Source organism: Hevea brasiliensis, chromosome 2 (genome assembly GCF_030052815.1).
Source record: "Hevea brasiliensis isolate MT/VB/25A 57/8 chromosome 2, ASM3005281v1, whole genome shotgun sequence".
In the NCBI taxonomy this organism is placed as follows: domain Eukaryota; kingdom Viridiplantae; phylum Streptophyta; class Magnoliopsida; order Malpighiales; family Euphorbiaceae; genus Hevea; species Hevea brasiliensis.
In genome coordinates, this window is record NC_079494.1 from 9413103 (window position 1) to 9434115 (window position 21013).

Sequence of the window (21013 nt, forward strand, 5' to 3'; positions counted from 1 at the left end):
ACCAATGTCAAAATCAGATCAAATAACTTGAAATAAAATTTAAATTAAAAAATAATAAAAAATAAAACCGATCAATTTGAACTAAACCGAACTGAAATAGAGCGATTTGGTTTGATTAAGTTCTTCATAACTTCAATTTGATTTGGTTTCTAAAATATATAATTTGGTTTTTATGATTTGATTCGGTTCGGTTTGAATCGAATGCACACCCCTAAGTGTAATTAATTATATTATGTAATTGTCATTCAATTATATCAATTTTTTTTATGTTATCAAACAATGTAATCAAATATATAATGTAAGGCTAATTTTTACCTACCATCCTTTAACTTTAGGGGATTGTTTCAACAAAGTCCTTGAACTTTATTTTATATCATAAAAATCATCTAAGTTTAATTTTATCTAAACTAAAATCCTTTTGGCCATTGTATCATAAAAATCATCCAACTTTGATTTTATACAAACTAAAATCCTTTTGATCGAATTCCAATGGGAACTCTAGCCAAAAGCTGAGTGACTACCTTATTGACTTTAACATAATAAAAAAATTTTCTCTTTCTAACATGTGGCATTTTAATAATAATAATAATAAATATTTCTCTCTCTCTCTCTCTCTCTCTCTCTCTCTCCATGATCTCTTTATTCTCCCTCTCTCCTTTATCGTCTCTTTCCTCCCTCCATCCTTTCTCTTTTTCTTGCTCCCTCTCTTCTTTCTTTCCAACACTTCACAGGTACACCATGCTCAAGAGCAAACTGAATTTGGTTCTCATGAACATCCTTGGGAGTTATTGACATAGTTAACACATTCTTGATACCAAATAAGCACCAAAACTGGTCACACAGCATCCAACAGCCATAACAACATCCATGTCCTCTTAAAAGAACTTCCAAAAGTTTTTATTTCATCTTTCTTTTCTTTCCCTCCATGCAACAAGTATACAATTCAAGAGGGAAAAAATAACAACAAATTTTTATCTCAACTCCTCTGCCATGGATTTGGCTATCAGTAGCCTTTCGACAATGGGACTGAGCAATTCAATCCTTTCCCTTCCTCAGGACAATATTGCTCGTACTTTTCCCCACTCTCCATCGAATTCAACCTCTTTACTGTGTCCATGTTATCCAAACACTGAATGTACTCTCTCATACTCTTTGGATAGAGCTCAAATCCCTTAACCCTAACTCTAATATCCTTCTTACCACTCTCAAATCTAGTCTCATTTCCCCAACTCTCTATAACTTTTGGATCAAATTCCCCAATTTCAAAATTATCGCTCATTCTTCCATCATTGTCAATAATCCTAAAAGTTCGATTTGTATCAAACTGCAAAAATTGATCTATGGGAAAAAATTGATCTGTCATTGGCAATGGGAGTGGAGCAAGGGAAAGGGTCTTGTCAGGTAAAGTTTAGGATTGGTTTTGGATGATAAGAGCAGTGATGTTAAACGACTTATCGAAGTTGGGCAAAATGACTACAAATTTTTGTAGGGCGAAAGAAAAGAAGATAATTTGCTGGTAGCCATTGGAAGACCAATGCTTACCTAAGTAAAAGAAGTTGATGGAGAGCCTTGAGAATTAGAGGGGTTTTGATGAGATCCACATTGGTAAGAGATCATGTAACACCCCAAAAATTTTAAATTTTATTATTTTATGAGTATTATTGATATTTTAATTTTATTTAAATTTTAAGAAATTATTTGAGATTTTTTTTCAGATTTTAATTCGGTCGAATCGGACTGGCCTTTTCTTTTTCTTCCTTCTTCCTCCCCGCGCGTCCCGACCCCTCTCCCTTTCTCTCTCTTTTTCTCTCTCCTCCCTCCTCCCCTTGCCACGCCGCCACCTCCCCTACCACCCCAGCTCGCCGGCGCACCGCCTCACCCCTCCCCCATGGCCGGCCGCCGCCTGGAACGCTGGAAACCGCTCCTGAAGCGACGCGCATGCGCGCGCGACCGTTCGACTTCCCAGCCAAAATTCGGCCGATCCGGCCACCAATCGGACCGGGCCTTATGTCTAAACTCATCTACTCGTCGAGAGCTTTCCATAGACACTAAGAACACCAAAATCCATCGAGCAGTTTGTCCAATTTTTGCCCGGGAAGTTTTAGCCCATTTTGACTTTTGGACTAGATTTCTCACAAACCGTGAACCCCACGAGAAAACCGAGAATACCAGAGCGCTCCACTCGTCGAGAGCTTCGCGGCGACATAAATTTTGAATTTTTTCGACACCATTTTTTGGTGGGTCCCACGGAACTTCGCAGTGTTTTTTCGAGCATTAAATGAGCTTAGAAAATTCCGTAAATTTTATGTACTAACCCCCGTGTTGTGGGCTTCGTGTAGGTATCCTCAATTCGCGGAAATTCGACAGTTGTCCGGGTCTGTGAATTTCCGGCTAGACAGACCCGCTACCGGAAAAGTCTCCGAATTGGATCGAGGTTTTGGCCACCCCACCATTGTCAGACATCCCGAGCGCGTTCCCAAAGTCGGAATCGGCAAAGGTAAACCCGAACCTTGCTTTTTTGTAATTTTCTAGTGCTTAAAAAGGATTAAAAATTCATAAAATATTCATGGTAGCTCAGAAAATTATGATTCTTTTTGCAATAGCCTAGTAATATTGCTAAAGACCGCGGGGAAAAGTTTTAGAATTTTTATAGCTTGTTTGGGTAGTTTTTGCAAAAATGATCAATTATAAGGACTAAATTGAAATTTTACATATTGTGATGGATGACTGATTTGATAGGCCCAGGAGGGGCTGTGTGATGTGATTGAATTGTGGCTATATGAGTTGCGAATATAGAAGTGTGTTTTGAGCCCTTTTGCAGGTTAGGTAGGTCCTAGGTAGAGGGGAGACTCTGTCGGATTTTCGGCACGACTTAGGACGTATTTGGTCTTTTCTTGATTTGTATTGAGTCATTTGTATTAAATAATTGTAATGTAATTGTCGTGAGCCGATGACCTTCTTCCTCCGCCCAGCCGCCACAGTGACCGTTGTCAAGTCTGTGAGTAAAATATTAATTTTAATTGTAATTTCACTATTATTATATGTTCAAGCATGCCCATGCATCACTTATATGCATATATCTACGTAGATAAACTTTAGGCACCATTTATGTTGCATTCATAACTGTAAAAGTGCCATGTATGTTGTTGTGGTAATTTGGAGCAGTGTGCGTGCGTTGGCGTGCGTGTGATGTGGTGTGGACTATGGATAGGACGGGTAGACACGCTTGAGATCTTCTGGGACCGGTCCTTGGGGTAGACACGGCTTGAGTTCTTCGTTGGGACCCCGATTTGGTTATTAAGTGGAAGTCCGAGCTGAGTTCTTCACGCACGATTGGAATTAAGAGAGTCAGTATAGGGATCACCCCATATATATTATGATTGATATTACTGGGTGCGTGAGTGCTCCAAATTACCTTTTTGATGTTATGATGTGAAATTATTGCTAGTGTTGCATTTCACTCTACAGGGTGCATTAGTTTTAGATAGTTATAGAGATTATGGTTAAAATTGATATTTTACTCTCTGAGTCGAACGCTCACTCCTGTTCAATATTTTTCAAAGCAGGAGGATTTTATTGTGGTTAACCTGCTTTTCTCCTTCGCAGGTTGTTTATCAATATTTGTGTAATTTTATTTACTCCTAGAATTTCCGCATGTGTTAGAAATATTTAAATGATTCGGGTCTGTAATATAAATTGTTATGTGGACCTGTAAAATTATTATATGCAGGTTTGATGGACTGGATGAGGGAGCTGAGCTCCCATTTATCTTTATGTTGATTTGAGTATGTGGAAGGTGAGCTGAGCTCCCCAATTGATGATATATTTTGTTTACAGGTCGGGTGAGTCAAAAACTCCCCGTTGAAAGGTCCACTTTATGGCCGTACTCTATCTGGTTGATTTCTTGATATTATGCCCAAATGGGCCTTAGAGTTGGGTTAGTGAATAGTTGGGATTACTACGGGCCTCGGGGGCTTTAGGCTGGCCCAGGTCCTAATACCGGTCCGGCCCATAGGTTGGGTCGTGACAGATGTGGTATCAGAGCTTAGGCTCCAGATTCTTAGGGAATGTTCATCTAAAGTGTTGGAAAGAGTCTACTAGGAGTCATATGCGAAAAAATAGGGTCCACATTCGTCTTGCATTGTCATCTTTGATTCTAGTTTCTGCTTCATATATTATGTGTAAATATGAGTCTATAGAGCTGTGTAATGAGTAATTTTGAATTTTGTGGGCTAATGCTGCTGAATTTCAGGAAAATGCATAGAAGGTGAGAGTGCCATCGCACTGTAAGCAGGATGTGCTGACGAGGTGTCAAGACAGATGAGGCACCGCCAGGAGGCGGGTAGGAGGCCTAGAGTCGCTCAAGTAGAAGAGCACCGCCAACGATTCAGATCGATCTTTCATGGCACAGGGTCCCATGGACCCCATGGCAGCTACTCTAGCTGGGTTGCAGAGAACCATTGACATGATGGCGCAGTATATGGTCCACGCTCCACAGCAGCAGCAGTCCACCTCACCAAGAGGGGAACCTTACAAATAGATCATAAATTTCAAGAAGTTGGTGCCTGGTACTTATGATGTGTCAGATGATGCATATCGATTTTTGGATTCCTGCAGACAGGCAGGAACATAATTGCAGTTGACTGATAGAAGACTTATAGAGTGTATGCAGCATGTCATGGGGCCTATGCCTAGACAATGGATGAATGACTACATATTACCTCGGATGGAGGGTTTATCGTGGTCTCAGTTTGTGGAACTGTTCATCAATCGGTTTGTGCCAGAAAGCTTCAGGGATCAAAAGCAGTGGGCCTTTGAGGCCTTAAGACAGAATGGCAGGTCTGTAGATGAGTATGCTACAGAATTTCTGGAGTTGAGCAGGTATGCCCCTACAGATATCTCTGAAACTATGAAGGTGAAGAGATTCCTAAAGGGGCTGGACAGGAGGTATGCAAACCTGGCCATGATGTCTGATCAGTCTTTTGATGTAGTAGTTGATCGAGCCAGACAGATAGAGATTAGCTATGCTGTGGATGACAGAGGAAGAGCAAAGAAAAACAGAGTAGAGGATTCTTCAGGTGTTCCCCACATGGGTACTACGAATAGTGGTGGCCAAACTAATTACAGAGGAAGAAGCAGGAATAAGAGAAGTGGTTTTAGACACAAATCCCGAGGGTTCAGACCAGGGTATGGATCCAGTAGTGGTCACAGTTCGGGGTATAGCAGTTCTGGGTCTGGTTCAGGATCTTCCTTAGCACCTTGTGCACAGTGTGGAAGAGGACATTCAGGACCTTGTATGATGGGTTCAGGAGTATGCTTCATGTGTGGCCAACCAGGTCACTTTGCTAGGGAATGCCCCGTGTTCAGCGAGCCACAGATGGGGTCACAGGGTTCTGTTGCAAATGTTCCTCGTCAGTTGTATCCAGGTGCTTCCAGCATGGCAGGCAGTCAGTTCAGTGGCCAACAGGGCCGAGGACAAGGGGAACATGGATTTGGAGGCAGATCAGGAGGTAAAAGTCAATATCAGGGTTTTGCCACTCAGGGTAGGGGTCAAGCTCGGGTTTTTACCCTGACCCACCAGGATGCTCAGGCTTCCAATGCAGTTGTGGCAGGTATTCTACTAGTCTATTCCTATGAGGCTCGTGTTTTGATAGATCCGGGTGTGCACTCATTTGTCTCCCCTGTGTTTGCCATGAGATTGGGTAGAAACCCTACAACTTTAGAATGCCCTTTGTCGGTAGCTACCCCACTTAGTGACAACATAGATGTAGATATGGTTTTTCCGGGTAGCCCAATAGTAGTGGATGGAAAGATTCTCCCAGCAGACTTGGTTCCTCTACCAGTAATGGATTTCGATGTAATCTTGGGGATGGATTGGTTGGCAACTCATTATGCCACTTTAGACTACAGGAACAAAAAGGTGTATTTCTTCCATACCCGGTATGGAAGAGTTTAGCTTTGATGGTGACAGGAGCGTGGCTCCATATAACTTGGTGTCAGCAATTAGTGCTAGAAAAATGTTGAGGCGTGGATGCTAAGGGTATTTGGCATTGGTGAGAGATACATCTGTAGAAGGTGTCAACATGGGAAATGTTCCTGTTGTCAGAGAATTCATGAATGTCTTCCCTGAAGAGCTTCCAGGGTTACCACCAAGAAGAAAAATAGAGTTTTGCATTGATGTTGTGCCGGGTACAAACCCCATATCAATGCCGCCTTACAGGATGGCACTAGCAGAATTGAAAGAGTTAAAGGAGCAACTACAGGAGCTTTTGGACAAGGGTTTCATACGTCCGAGCACTTCACCCTGGGGTCCTCCTGTGCTATTTGTAAGAAAGAAAGATGGGTTATTGAGGTTGTGTATTGACTATAGACAGCTGAACAAGGTAACTGTGAAGAACAAGTATCCACTTCCTCGGATCGATGACCTGTTTGATCAGTTCCAAGGGGCTAGATTCTTTTCCAAGATAGACCTACGATCAGGCTACCATCAGTTGAGAATCAGGAATGAGGACGTGTCCAAAACGGCATTCAGGACAAGATATGGTCATTATGAGTTCTTGGTGATGTCTTTTGGACTCACTAATGCACCAGCAGCCTTCATGGACTTGATGAATAGGGTGTTCAAGCCGTTTTTGGACCGTTTTGTCATCGTATTCATAGATGACATTTTGGTATACTCTCGGACCAAGGAGGAACACGTGTGGCACTTGAGAATGGTGTTGCAGACTTTGAGGGAGCACCAGCTATATGCCAAAATTTCAAAAAGTGAATTTTGGCTAGAAAGCATCTCATTCTTGGGACACGTGGTTTCTAGTGAAGGTATTCAAGTGGATCCCAAGAAAATTGAAGCTATAACTGATTGGCTTAGGCCTACAACTGTTACTGAGGTGCGAAGTTTTCTAGGCCTAGCTGGCTACTATAGGCGTTTTGTGCAAGATTTTTCCAGGATAGCAGCTCCCTTAACTAAGTTAACTCGGAAGAATGTTCCATTCATTTGGACAGATGACTGTGAGAAGAGCTTCCAGACACTTAAGGAGTGTCTAACCACTGCCCTTGTGTTGACACTACCTATGAGTGGTGAAGGATACACCGTGTACTGTGATGCCTCCAGAGTTGGCCTAGGGTGTGTTTTGATGCAGAATGAAAAAGTAGTGGCTTATGCTTCAAGACAGCTAAAGAGGCATGAGCGGAACTACCCCACCCATGATTTGGAAATGGCGGCTGTAGTATTTGCACTAAAAATCTGAAGACACTAACTGTATGGTGAAGTGTGCGAGATATACACCGACCACAAGAGTTTGAAGTACATCTTCCAACAGAGGGATTTAAACTTGAGACAGAGGAGATGGATGGAGCTTCTGAAAGATTATGATTGCACTATCCAGTACCACCCTGGGAAGGCCAATGTAGTAGCAGATGCTTTTAGCAGAAAATCTTCTGGCAGTTTGGAGCACATTTCAGCAGAGAAAAGACCGTTGATTCGGGAAGTACATGAGTTAATGGATCAAGGTTTAATCCTAGATCTTTCAGATGAGGGGGTATTGTTGGCTCATTTTTCAGTGAGGTCAGACTTGCGGGACAGAGTTAGAGTTTCCCAGCACAGAGACCAACAATTGATGAAGATCATAGAAAGAGTACAGCAAGGTAAAGGTGGTGAGTTCGGGTTTGCCAATGATGGCGCCCTCATACAAGGTTCTAGGATATGTGTGCCTGATGTGGACAATCTCAGAAATGAAATCATGCAAAAGGCACACCATACACTGTACAGTGTTCACCCAGGCTCCACTAAGATGTACCATGATGTGAAAGATAGCTATTGGTGGAATGGCATGAAGAGAGACATCGCAGACTTTGTGTCCAAGTGCTTGACTTGTCAGAAGGTGAAGTTTGAACACCAGAGATCGTCAGGGAAGCTGCAAGAGCTCCCTATCCCAGAATGGAAGTGAGAAATGATTACTATAGATTTTGTAACTGGGTTACCTCGTACCACGCGAGGATATGATTCGATATGGGTAATTGTAGACCGCCTAACCAAATCAGCTCACTTCTTGCCTGTGAAGACTACATATTCTGTTGCATAGTACGCTCGACTCTATATTCGAGAAATCGTCAGATTGCATGGAGTTCCGGCTTCCATAATATCTGATAGAGGGCCCCAGTTCACTTCTCGATTTTGGAGAAAGTTGCAGGAGGCACTTGGCACACAGTTGAACTTCAGTACGTCTTTCCACCCTCAGACAGAATGACAGTCTGAAAGGACAATCCAAACACTGGAAGACATGCTTCGCATGAGTGTTTTAGATTTTGGAGGTCAATGGGATGATCAGCTAGCTTTGGTAGAGTTTACCTACAACAACAGTTACCATTCCAGCATCGGGATGGCACCCTATAAGGCACTCTATGGAAGAAAGTGTAGGTTTCCTCTGTGTTGGATGGAAATGGGAGAAGCGAAGGTGTATGATGTAGATCTAGTGCAGTACACTTTAGAGGTAGTTCCTTTAATCAGGGAACAACTGAAAACAGCTTTTAGTAGGTAGAAGAGTTATGCAGACCCCAGACGGAGGGATGTGGAGTTTGCAGTAGGCGACTATGTATTCCTGAAGGTTTCTCCAATGAAGGGAGTCATGAGATTTGGAAAGAAGGGCAAGTTGGCACCACGGTATATCGGACCTTTTGAGGTTACTGATAGAGTTGGAGCAGTGGCCTACCGGTTGGAGCTACCACCCAACCTTTCTCACGTTCATCCCGTATTTCACATCTCCATGCTCAGGAAATACATTCCATATTCTTCTCATGTACTACAGCCAGATGTAATAAAGTTAAAAGAGAACTTGACATTTGAGGAGCAACCTGTAGCCATAGTGGACTACCAAGTGAGACAGCTAAGATCAAAACAGATCCCTATGATTAAGGTTTTGTGGAGGAGTCAGTCGGTGGAAGAGTGCACTTGGGAGTCAGAACGGGACATGCGTAGCAAGTACCCTTATCTGTTCAATGTGTAATCATGTACTTTATTCTGCCTTGTGTAAAATTCGAGGACGAATTTTCTGTAAGGGGGGGAAGAATGTAACACCCCAAAAATTTTAAATTTTATTATTTTATGAGTATTATTGATATTTTAATTTTATTTCAATTTTAAGAAATTATTTGAGATTTTTTTTCAGATTTTAAAAATCGGGTTCGATTTTCCGAAAATATAAACTTTGATAATTTTTAAAAATTTATTTAAAGACCACGTGGCAAAACTAAAAATGTATTTAGAGTCTACAAATTTTTCTGAGTATTCTAGAATTTTCTCGAAATTTTTGGACCTCGTTTTCGGTCCCAAGGCAGAGTAAAAATTCAAAATTTTGTATCCTGAATCGAACTGACTGAATCGAATCGGACCGGATCGGACCGATCGAATCGGACCGGCCTTTTCTTTTTCTTCCTTCTTCCTCCCTGCGCGTCCCGACCCCTCTCCCTTTCTCTCTCTTTTTCTCTCTCCTCCCTCCTCCCCTTGCCGCGCCGCCACCTCCCCTACCACCCGGCTCGGCCGTGCGCCTCACCCCTCCCCACGGCCGGCCACGCACTGGAACGCGAAACGGCTCCTGAAGCAGCGCGCGCGCAGCCTCAAGATTCGACTTCGGTGATCCGGCCACCAATCGGACCGGGTCTTGTGTCTAAACTCATCTACTCGTTGAGAGCTTTCCATAGATACCAAGAATACCGAAATCCATTAAGCGGTTTGTCCAATTTTTGCCCGAAAAGTTTTAGCCCATTTTGACTTTTGAACTAGATTTCTCACAGAGAAAACTGAGAGTACCAGAGCGATCCACTCGTCGAGAACTTCGCGGCGACATAAATTTTGAATTTTTTCGATACCGTTTTTCGGTGGGTCCCAAGAAACTTCGCAGTATTTTTTCGAGCATTAAATGAGCTTAGAAAATTTCGTAAAATTTATGTACTAACCCCCGTGTTGTGGGCTTCGTGTAGATATCCTCAATTCGCGGAAATTCGACAGTTGTCCGGGTTTGTGAATTTCCGGCCAGATAAACCCGCTACCGAAAAAGTCTCCGAATTGGATCGAGGTTTTGGCCACCCCACCATTGTCAGACATCCCGAGCGCATTCCCGAAGTCGGAATCGGCAAAGGTAAACCCGAACCTTGCTTTTTCGTAATTTTCTAGTGCTTAAATAGGATTAAAAATTCATAAAATATTCGTGGTAGCTCAAAAAATTATGATTCTTTTTGCAATAGCCTAGTAATATTGCTAAGGACCGCGGGGCAAAGTTTTAGAATTTTTATAGCTTGTTTGGGTAGTTTTTGAAAAAATGATCAATTATAAGGACTAAATTGAAATTTTACATATTATGATGGATGACTGATTTGATGGGCCCAGGAGGGGCTGTGTGATGTGATTGAATTGTGGCTATATGAGTTGCGAATATAGAAATGTGTTTTGAGCCCTTTTGCAGGTTAGGTAGGTCCTAGGTAGAGGGGAGACTCTACCGGATTTTCGGCACGACTTAGGACGTATTTGGTCTTTTCTTGATTTGTATTGAGTCATTTGTATTAAATAATTGTAATGTAATTGTCGTGAGCGGATGACCTTCTTCCTCCGCCCAGCTGCCACAGTGACCGTTGTCAAGTCTGTGAGTAAAATATTAATTTTAATTATAATTTCACTATTATTATATGTTCAAGCATGCCCATGCATCACCTATATGCATATATATAGATAAACTTTAGGCACGATTTATGTTGCATTCATAACTGTGAAAGTGCCATGTATGTTGTTGTGGTAATTTAGAGCAGTGTGCGTGCGTTGGCGTGCGTGTGATGTGGTGTGGACTATGGATAGGACGGGTAGACACGGCTTGAGATCTTCGCTGGGACCGGTCCCGGGTAGACACGGCTTGAGTTCTTCATTGGGACCCCGATTTGGTTATTAAGTGGAAGTCCGAAATGAGTTCTTCACGTACGATTGGAATTAAGAGAGCTGTATAAGGGATCAGCTCCCATATATATTATGATTGATATTACTGGGTGCGTAAGTGCTCCAAATTACCTTTTTGATGTTATGATGTGAAATTATTGCTGGTGTTGCATTTTACTCTACAGGGTACATTAGTTTTAGATAGTTACAGAGATTATGGTTAAAATTGATATTTTACTCTCTGAGTCAAACGCTCACTCCTGTTCAATATTTTTTCAGGCTACAGGAGGATTTTATTGTGGTTAACCTGCTTTTCTCCTTCGCAGGTTATTTATCAATATTTGTATAATTTTATTTACTCCTAGAATTTTCGCATGTGTTAGAAATATTTAAATGATTCGGGTCTGTAATATAAATTGTTATGTGGACCTATAAAATTATTATATGCAGGTTTGATGGACTGGATGAGGGAGCTGAGCTCCCATTTATCTTTATGTTGATTTGAGTATGTGGAGGGTGAGCTGAGCTCCCCAATTGATGATATATTTTGTTTACAGGTCGGGTGAGTCAAAAACTCCCCGTTGAAAGGTCCACTTTATGGCCAGACTCCGTCCGGTTGATTTCTTGATATTGGGCCCAAATGGGCCTTAGAGTTGGGTTAGTGAATAGTTGGGCTTACTACGGGCCTCGGGGTATTTAGGTTGGCCCAAGTCTTAGTGCCGGTCCGGCCCATAGGTTGGGTCGTGACAGATCATGCCATGTGTCAAAAAGAATTTTTTTTATTGTGTTAAGACCAACAAGGCATGTACAGTTAGCTTTTGGCCGAAGTTCCCAACGAAATCTAACCAAAAAGATTTTAATTAATATAAAATTAAAATTAAGTGACTTTTGTGATATAAATTGAAGTTTAGAGACTTTGTTGAAATAACCCTTAAAGTTCAAGGATGATAAGCGAAAATTAGCATATAATGTAATTAAGATTATATTACAATTTTGATTATGTCATATTAAATATATTATAATAGTTTATTTAATTTTAAGCTATCTATTAGGGATGGCAAAAATTTATGAACTCGACTCTTACATCAATTTTTCTTGATCCTGCTCCGATCCCACCTCAACCTCGATTTATGTGAGGTAGAGATGGGATGACTTTTTTTTCACTTTGAAATTTCATAACTTGTCCCGTACCGTAATATGTTATTATTTTTTTATTAAAATTAATTTATTTTTATATATTTATATATTTAAATATTATAATTTTAACAAAATATATAAATATATTATTAAAATAATATATAAAATTTGTATTTTTATTATATTTTATTTTATAATAAATAAATTTATATTATATATTAATAAAAAAAAATCCTCGCGGGAAAATTCACTCCGCCTCGCGCTCCAATAGAGAATGCCCGTCCTGACCCTGAATTTCTATCGAATGGGGACGGGAGGAGCCAACATGATTTACGGTTTCCGAGAATGAGTTCCGGTTTTTCAAAAGAGTTCTGAAAAAAGTAAAAAGAGAAACCGGCAATGATTAAGCCCAAGAAGCTTTCTCTTTCTTTTTTTTTTTCGAAATAAAACGAAAATTGAAAAACAATAATATTTTCAAACGTGTTTTAAAATATTAATTTTTAAAAATAGAAAAATAAAATTATTAATTATGCAGCAATTAAAATGTAATTTTTCCTTCTCTGTTTTTGAGGTAGTCTAAATGTGCAAAAACAGCGGGCCTTCCTATCTCTTTCATTTCACAGCAGCCCTAGCCGCCCATCTGAGTCATTTTACAATTGCCTTAGCCGCACACCCGACTTCTTCCCTCAATCCTTCGGTTTCTTCTTGGGTGTTCCTTCTTCGGTCGTTCCTAGGTTCCAGCATTTCTCATTCGACACACAGATCTGCCGCGATCTCACTTCTCAGACTACATTTTTTCTTTGGCTTGTTCTCTTACGCATTATCAGCAGATCGGTTAGTTTTCATCAAGTAATTTTTTTTGGGTCTTCATATCTTTAAATGGTGCTCAGTTTCTGTAAACTATAATTAATAAGTTTTATTGTGGATATGCATTCTAAAGACGCAGATTTTTGTTGGGTTTTACTTTTTTCTTTAATATAATTGTTGCTTTTCATTCTACTATTCTGGATTAGTTTATTTTTAATGCTATTTTTATTTTGAAAACCTCTTCTGAAGGGAGCTAGCTTGTTTCTCCTGTGTCTTTCGTTTTTGCAGTAGTGGGCATATTTATTAACTATTTTCCTTAAATGTTTCCCCATATTATTGATCTGCATTTGAACGATGGGTTTTATTATATGTGTTGTGCAGAAGTGTAATGAGTTCACTTGGATATGATGGTTGGGTGGTAGTTTCAAGTTTGATATACAATCACTCTTTTTCAGTGGATGTTGAATTCTAAACCTATTGTAGGCCTGTAGTAAATACCTTAGGTCCCTATAAGCTTAATTGGGTTTCAGTTACTTTTTTATGATAGTGTAGTATTTGGCTGTTTAAAGATATGTTAAGTGTTGAATTACATTGATATTTAATTGGTCTCTATGTTCCCTGTTTTTTATCATGCAAAATTATTATTCTCTAAAGATAAGAAAAATAGCAGATCAGTTGGTTGGTGAGTTGTTCTATAACAAATCTGGAGCTTGGGATTCTTGTTGATATAAGTTGCTTTATTTTCAGAAAATATTAGCTATTGTGAAATGGTAGTTTTTTTCCCTTGTAACATCATAAAAACAACATAATTTTTGGGGGCCATTTGACTTTATGTAGGATGAGGTGGTTGATATTTTGGTTTGCTACATTTATTCGACTGTTTCTGATTCGTAAAAGGGTCGAGTATTGTATGTTTTTTGAATCAAATCGTATAGGTCAGATACAACTCTTTGGCTTGGGTGTGTTTATTTTGCAAAAGATAATTTCTTTAAGTTAAGTATAGGTTTCTTTTAAGTTTCTTTAAGTCACACTTATAGATTTGATTGGTTACAAGCTTTCTATGGGACAAAGAGAAAGAAAAATAAGTACAATAATATATTGTATTTCAGTCTTCAATAGGAAATGGTAGGATACAATTAACTTTTATAATTTGTTTGTTATTGTTAAAAGACAAAGAGGGTATTCAAGAAGTCATACTACCTTAGTGGTTTGGAACTCTTCTACATTCAATTTTCAAGTATTATTGATATATTTTTCTTGTGGGTTTAAATTTTTATTTTGCTAATTTGCTATGATATTTTATTTTAATATTGCTGATATTGATGTTTTGCTATGGTAAAACTTGAGGGTTGCATGGTTGCAAAATTCCAACTTCTTTTCCTCCATTCAAATTTCACGCTTTAAGTAAGAACTAACCAATAATTTGAGTGATTGAATCCTAGAATTTGTTATTTGATTGAACTATTTAATTTTATTTTAATTACAATGGTGTTGCAATTTATATTATTTTATAATTAGTTGTAAGTTATAAGCTTTTTTTTTTTTCCTTCTTATTTTACGTTTTTAATGACTATGGCCTTGTCTAATGATATATTCTAGAAATATTGTGATTTACAATAGATATTTAAAAGTTAATCTCAGGCTCAAGGTCAAGCTTATCGGGCTCAAATTTGAGTTCATGTTAATGAGCTTATCAAGCTTGAGCTATGCTCATTAATATAATAAATAAATTTAAAACAAGCCGAGCTTAAGCTTTAATATTAAAGTTTGAATCGACCTCGAGCCTGAAATATTATTGAAGAGCCAAGTTGAGCTAGCCTTGGCTTGGCTTAGCTTGTTTACACCGCCAGCTAGGCTCTTCTCCTCCTCTGTCATGACCTCCTCTCCATTGGCCTTTTCTCCTTGCACTGCTTACTTTTTTTACCATATCATTCTTTTTGGCTAATGGGTTTTATCTTACATTAATTTTTTGTCTAAATTTTCAATTTTAGATTTGGTTATTTTGATCCTGTCCCTTTCTTTTCCCTGTTCTTGTCTACCCTTTTGAACTACCCCTTGCATTGAAACCCTAATTTTTGCATATATCTTCATCTCCTAGTAGTTGCTTCCATTCCAAATTTGATTTATTCATTGTTTGTGAAATGTTTTGCATTTGATTTCCAAATTTTGTTTTTGGGGTTCATTACAAAGAAAAGCTTTCTTATAGTATTTTTTGATCATCAATGTTTAAATAAATGGTCATTAACAATATAAACATGTCTAGTTTCCTGTGATTCCTGCATAGCTTCTAATTTGAACTCTCTTAATCACTGTTTCTCTCCATTTTCTTTTAACTAAGGCAAAGAAAGCGTGGGCAAAGATGTCAAGTAGAAAGAATGGTTTCAAATAATAGCCGTTGCATAAATAACAGCTATTATTTATAAGTTTTGGAAAGGCCCATTACACGATACACCATTATTTATAGGCAAATCTGGAGTTGTAGGTGTAACGGCGGTTACAATCGTTACGTAATAGTAACGGTCATTATTTATCGTTGCACAATAGTGTTATTTTGTTTCTCTTTTCTTTGTTTGCATATTTTCTTTCACAGCTACTATATCTCATATTTTCTCAAATTTTTACCTAAATTTCTCCGTTCTACAAATTCTCTCCCTTATTGTTTACTAAGCTAAAATCATCATTAAATATCTCTATTCTAGCTCTAAATTATTTAATGCTAATGATGTTTAAACATGATAAATTTAATGATGTATCTGTGCTCTTAGTTTCACTTGTATCTACCATTATATAGTCCTTTTATGAACTTTGCAAAATTTTCAATAAAATTTACGTAGTACTAGATCGTTACCGATACATTACGGTTGTTACTGGCCTATTTTTGTTATGTTACGGTTGTTACATATTTCTGTTATTTGCAATCATGATTTTAAACCATGATAGAAAGAGTAGATAAGACAAAGAATTGGCAAATAAAAAGACAAAAAGCCCAAGTCCTATAAACAAAAAAAAATACATGAGATAAAGGACAATTTTGTAATCGTCAGCACATCCAAATCAACTTGAATTCTATTGTTCATTGAAGGTTTTTGTTTTCCCTGCCATTTTTCCGGGTAAGTGTTGCTTATGTTATAGACCTGAGCTTATAATTTGAACTCTCTCATAAGTTATTCTATTTTGTACAACACTTAAGCTGTACCTTTTCGAGTAATTATCACACGTAATCACTTGATTTTATTAATATTTTCATAAAGGTCATTGAATTTTAATTTCTTTTATAAAACTGATTGAATTTCAATTTGATTTCATAAAAATTAATAAAATCAAACATTAAAATTTTTAGATTAATCTACTGAGTTAATTATTTTATAAGTAAAATTATCTAACTAGTAGTTGCTGGTAGAGAAAAAATAGAGAAAAGGGTAAAATTATCTGACTAGTAGTTATTGATAGAGAAGAAATAGAGAAAAGAGAAGGATTTGATAGTAAGGGGTAGTTATATGCATTTTGTGCATCTTTTTTTTTTTTTTAAGAAATTAATAAAATAAAATAATTTTACTTGTAAAATAATTAATAAACCAATAAGGTAATTTAGAAACTTTTAATTTTTTATTATTGTTATTTTTATAAAATTAAATTGAAATATAATAAATTTTATAAAATATATTAAAATTAAGTGATTTTTATGAAAATATTTATAAAGTTAAGTAATGGTGTGATATTTATCCGTACCTTTTTATATTCTTTTTACGCGCTATTTGTTGTAAATGCATCTCATCGTGTTGGCACATTTTCATGAAATGCTAAACATTCATTCTTTAAGGTCTTCGAAAAAGAATGCTGGTACCTCTGTAGGTGCAGGCATGATTGCAACACATTTGAACTGTACGCGGAAAGAAGTTAAAAGCAAGATGACAATATGGGTTGTTACAAATCAAATTGAAAAACTGAATATGCTGAACTGAAACGATACCTCGTGTTGTTTGTATTTTTCTCTCAATTTTTAATCCATAGCCTCTTCTACTCAAACACAAGTCATCTATGTTAAGAATGCATCCCTTCAAGTCAGAAGGCTTGTATCTAGAACACTGTTGCAGGGTCAAAGTCTGTATGTACAAACGTTAAATTAGTATAACTGTTTTCCAAGTACAAATATCGACACATTAATGTTATACGAAATAAGACTCTCACCCACCGATGCATCTTTGGGTTAATTATGAATCTTGCCAGAAAGATAATAGATGCGGCCACCAAAGAAGGCAAAAATTTCACACAATTATAATCCAACAAGCTTAACTCAGCAAGGTAGTACCCCAGGAACTCGAGCCTCAAACTCAAGCTCTGCACAACGCACAAGAGCAATGTTATTCAACAACGGATATTCACCAGCATTGCCTTTGTTAGAGGAGATGCAATAAGAAACCGAGTTTGCCACAAGATAATTAGAAAAATTAAGATCATAGAGAAAAAAATGATGTGTTTGGGAGGTAGGATTAGACGCTGGAACAACCAGATTGAGAGGATGTCTGATACCATGAAAGAAAGCAGAATTAAGTATTTATCACTTTGATTAAGAATGAAATTGCACTTGACTAAGCTTGACATTATTGCCTAAGCTATTTATTGCAAGATTTCACTATTTTTTTCAGGGTTTTTTGCTGTACGGATGTAACACAATAAATAATGTACAAGGGTTAAACTAGTGTTGAATTGAAAAGGCTTGTGGACACTGTTACGAATACTGTGCAAACTATTTTATTTAGAGTACGTTTAGTATAAAGTTAAAAAATTGAGAATTAAGTGTTAATTTTATAAAATTTAAAAAAGTAATTATTAAGAGGGCAAAAAATATTTAATAGTATAATAATCAATGATGTTTAGTACAAGTTTAAAAAATTGAGCTCGTATGAAAATATATAAATATCTATTTTTTATATTTTAATAATAAATATCAAAATTATTTTTTTATTTTTATTTTTGGTAATATATATATATATATATATATATATATATATATATATATATCAAGAGATGCCTGTATGTTTTGATTAATATAATACAAATTATCAATTTACAGATAATAACAAATTGCATTAGATCATAACAAGTAAAAAAAATTTGAATATATATATATATATATATATAATTTTTTTTGACTCATAATGGAATAAAACAAAATAAAAATTCATATTTTTTACATCAATAAAATTTATAATCTTGCTTGTGTAATTGAAAAAAAAAAATCATACTTTCTTATTGTAGGAGATGAAGAGTTTTTGAAAATAAAGGAACTAAAAATTAAAACAAATTGAAAAGAAATATAAAAAAAATATATAAATAATATGTTTTGTTTATGTTAACCTATTAATTTTAAGATTAACATTTTAACTCATAAAAAGAGATTAAATATTAATGAGATTAAAAATTAATCTACTCACTTTAAAACATACAAACAATATTAAAAATTACAAAGTTAATTATTAGCTCTTATTAATCTAATACCAAACACACCCTTAGAATTATAAGACAATTAAAAAACAATAATAAAAAAAGATACTGCTATGGGTGGCGTCTTTTTTTTTTCATTAATTGTTTTATTTTATAATTTTTAAAAAGGTAAATATTATTTATAAAATAATTAATATTCATTTCATAATATACCAATTAAAGCAAAGTCCGAACGCTATTGAATTTAACCTTTTACATTATTTTTTCTATTAAAACCCTCTTTGCAAGAGAATATAACAGACTGCCACTAAGGTTTTGCCATATATAGGGACTCCTGTGGGGGTCCTGTTCTTGGGTTTTTTCTGCCGAGAATTGTATCTCCCCTACGAATGTTCAGCAATGCAAATTCAAGCTCTTCAGAAGTGAAACCTCACCTTATAATCATTTTGAGCAACCCTGATAAATCTCCTGCAACCCAACACAGCAAAAAAACTCAACAATTTAGTCCAATAAATTGTTATACTTTAATAATGCAGATCCCTTAAAGATCCCAAACTATGAGCAAATAAGAGATTATATAATAGCTCTCTTACCTTAGGAATGTCTTTACTGTAGGACTGCCCAATTCAAAGCTGAGGGACTTGAGTATGTCAGCCTCAAACTTCACCACCTTAAGAATCACCAACAAGTCATCATTAATTAAAGTGAACAACAGTCCCAAGATAAAATGAAAAGCCATGTATACAAGATAAAAGAAAGGGAGGTAAGGGAAGAAATTACCTCTTCTTTGGTGTATTTATTTTCAAGTACAGAGCAAAATTGTTCCACCTTTGAAGGTTTGTTTTCTACATATTTTCTATATATTGCAATCACAATAAAACAAAATGTAAGCAAACCATACAAACACTCAGTTGAACATATACCTTAAAAATACGAACAAATTGAAAGAACTCAGGTTCTTACGATGCAATGAGCATTGAGGAAACACCCAGTAGTTGAAGTTTCTGTCTGTTAAAAGCATTCAAGGACAGGAATCTGTCTATATACATAACAGTGAGATATAGAATATCCGAAAGAAGCTCTAATTTATCTAGAACCTCCACCAACCAGTCCACCAGAAGCCCTCTCATATTGGGAGTAATATCCTTCTGAACTTTCTCAATGTAATCAGGTAATGGTCTTCTCTTTGGATCCACCTAAAAGTTAAATCCATCATCAAAACTGAACCCTACTGACAGAAATACGAACCTTAATCCAATACCCAGAACCAAATTAAACCCAAAAGAACTCTCAATAAAAAAAGGATTTTCAGGTCAAACCTAAATGCCAATACCCGTTAACATTTTAAGCCCCCAGTTGCTAAACTGAAGCATTGTGAACCTGACGTTACTTAAATTCCTCACGACGCAAATATAAGAAAAAACTAATCGCAAAAAGAGGCATCGGCATTTCAAGAGCTCATTTGCTAATAAAGCGGAACTACTTACCTCCATTTTATGAAGATACTCGTAAATTTCAGATGTCTATGTTCCACACCTCTGGGGGTCATCAGGCGCTCCAACAACATCCTCCTTAGGAGATTCATCCTTCTTGACTACGATAGCCTTCTGCTTCCGGTGTAAATCCCCAGCGCTCATATTCACTGGAACGACAACGTTTGAAGAGTTAGGCAGCTTCCCCAACGCTACTCTCTTCATGGGCACCGGCTTCTCCTCAACGGGGACTGTTGCAGCCGCTTTCTTTGTTGCTGCACGAGTAGGGCGAGCACATTTCTCCTGCTCTGCCATTGAACTGGCTCTTCAATGACTGCTGCCTTACTGTATTGAACGGAGAGATATAAGTAATGGCAGAGAAGATGGGGAGTGTAAGAAGTCAAAGTAAAGAGCCAATGCGATTTCTGTTTTTCAAAAGCTTATTTTAGCGCTCCTTTGGTTTTTATTTTGCCGCTTCGGGTTAAATTTTTAAAATCTACCGAAAACCAAATGGTTTTGAGATAAAGCATGGAGCGAGCTTTGCTAATTTTCAGCGATAAATTTTAATAATTATTCATGAATTTATATAATTGTAACACTGTGATTCTTTAAATTTAAAATATAACATAAAACCCTCTAAACTTTTAAATTTTACAGAGTAAAATTCCTCTGATTTTTAATTATTAATTTTTCAGTTAGAAATTGATGTGAATAGCTTCTGCATGGCACTTAGTCAATATTTCTCTCTTCTCTCTTATGTAAAGTGTAAAATTATTTTTTTTACGCATGAAAAATTATTCTGTCTATAGAGAAAAAAATAATTCAATTTACACATGGCTTGAAAGAGAAAAGAGAAATACTGACTAAGCTCTATGCTGGAACTGTTTAGGTCAGTTTCTAACTGAAAAACTGATAATTGGAATGTTGATGGAGTTTTACTATGCAAAATTTGAAAGTTGATAGAGTTTTATGTTACATTTTTAAGTTAAAGGATTATAATGTTACAACTAAATAAGTTCAAAAACAATTGTCAAAATTTATGCAATTTTTCAAATAAATTTCCTTATTAATGACTCAATTTTATTATTATTTATTTTAATTATTACATTTTAATAAAATTGTTTATTTTTTTATTAGCAGTTCACTCGGCGGAGGGCTTTCATGCCATCCAACTCAAAAACAACCATCTTCGCTTGAAAGATGAAAATACTAATATTATTTTTATTTTTCTCAT

General features: G+C 36.8%; 1 long non-coding RNA gene and 1 pseudogene across 1 annotated transcript; one reads left to right on the forward strand and one right to left on the reverse strand.

The window, feature by feature from the left end:
- Positions 1–12434: 12434 nt before the first annotated feature.
- LOC131172606 (uncharacterized) lies at positions 12435–14132 on the forward strand. The gene is made up of 2 exons (XR_009143155.1): positions 12435–12889; positions 13244–14132. It is a non-coding gene; the product is annotated as an uncharacterized LOC131172606 (long non-coding RNA).
- A 2538-nt stretch (positions 14133–16670) lies between these two features.
- On the reverse strand, positions 16671–20097 carry LOC110638874 (cyclin-A3-4-like; annotated as a pseudogene).
- Positions 20098–21013: the final 916 nt, after the last annotated feature.